The following is an 841-nucleotide window of genomic DNA, read 5'->3' as shown; positions in this document are numbered from 1 at the left end:
CCCCGGCCGCCGGCCCGCCCGGCTCCCCCTCCTCCCCTCCCGGGACTCACGTTTCTCGAGCTGCGCCCGGCCTGCCCCTCCACGCCGGCCCGACTCCACGCACCCCTGCCTTGCCAGGCCTCTTTGGCTCTAATTTGCGCTAGTCGTTTCTAGTGACCCGTGCGTTTCGGGTTCCACTCTGGAATCCCCCCCAACCGAAAGATACTTTTGGAGGTCCAGGGGAGGAACTGATGCTTCCGTACAGCCCCGGGAAAGAAATGGGGGGAAACGCGGAGGACCTTTCCAGGGGGGCCCTTGCCCACTCCACTCACCTCCAAAATAGTTCTCCTTTTCTCTGGTTTTACTCTCTGCTCAGAGAGAAGGCAGAAAAACACCTCTTTAGAAGCACTTCTTGCCTTAACTGTACTAACCAACGTACACGAAATTGAAAACACTGAACCCTGCAAACTGGATGGGTTGTAACCCCCAAAGGCAGAGGATCAGGAACAGAGCATTGAAAGTATGCAGCTCACAAGAGGAAATGCCATTTATCTTATCTCCTAGGCCTGCGCGGGTGGGTGGGGGAACGGGAGAGGAAGTGCCCTCCTCCATCTGAGTTCTGCAACCTCAGTAGCAATCACAGCTCCCTTGGAGAAGTTTCTACAGTTTTCTTAAAAGCAGCCACTGCACCAACATGGCTCCAGAGCGGTGTCAGGTATGAGCCAGGCCATCCACCTCCGGGCTGACGTTGCCTCTGTGTTAGCGTGCAATTAGCCCACCAGAGCTAGACAGCACCGGAGTGACAGATGTTCACCCATCCCTTAGAACTGCAGATGTTCTACCTGAGAGCCCTGATTTCCAC

The 841-nt window shown here is 55.9% G+C and overlaps 1 protein-coding gene across 2 annotated transcripts in view; it reads right to left on the bottom strand.

Moving 5' to 3' along the window:
• The window catches only part of DSE (dermatan sulfate epimerase), a 56850-nt gene extending 56356 nt beyond the window's left edge, over positions 1–494 (bottom strand). The window contains exon 1 of one of the 2 annotated variants that reach the window (XM_015559527.1): positions 312–494. The gene's annotated coding sequence lies outside the window, so the exon portion shown is untranslated. Of the gene's footprint in view, positions 1–50; positions 119–311 lie in introns of those variants that run through there. The other variant, XM_006756886.2, reaches the window with a different exon arrangement.
• Positions 495–841: the final 347 nt, after the last annotated feature.

The sequence above is a fragment of the Myotis davidii genome, unplaced genomic scaffold, assembly GCF_000327345.1.
Source record: "Myotis davidii unplaced genomic scaffold, ASM32734v1 scaffold1534, whole genome shotgun sequence".
Taxonomy (NCBI): domain Eukaryota; kingdom Metazoa; phylum Chordata; class Mammalia; order Chiroptera; family Vespertilionidae; genus Myotis; species Myotis davidii.
The sequence above is the reverse complement of the archived record's forward strand: the minus strand, read 5'-3'. Positions and strand labels throughout refer to the sequence as shown.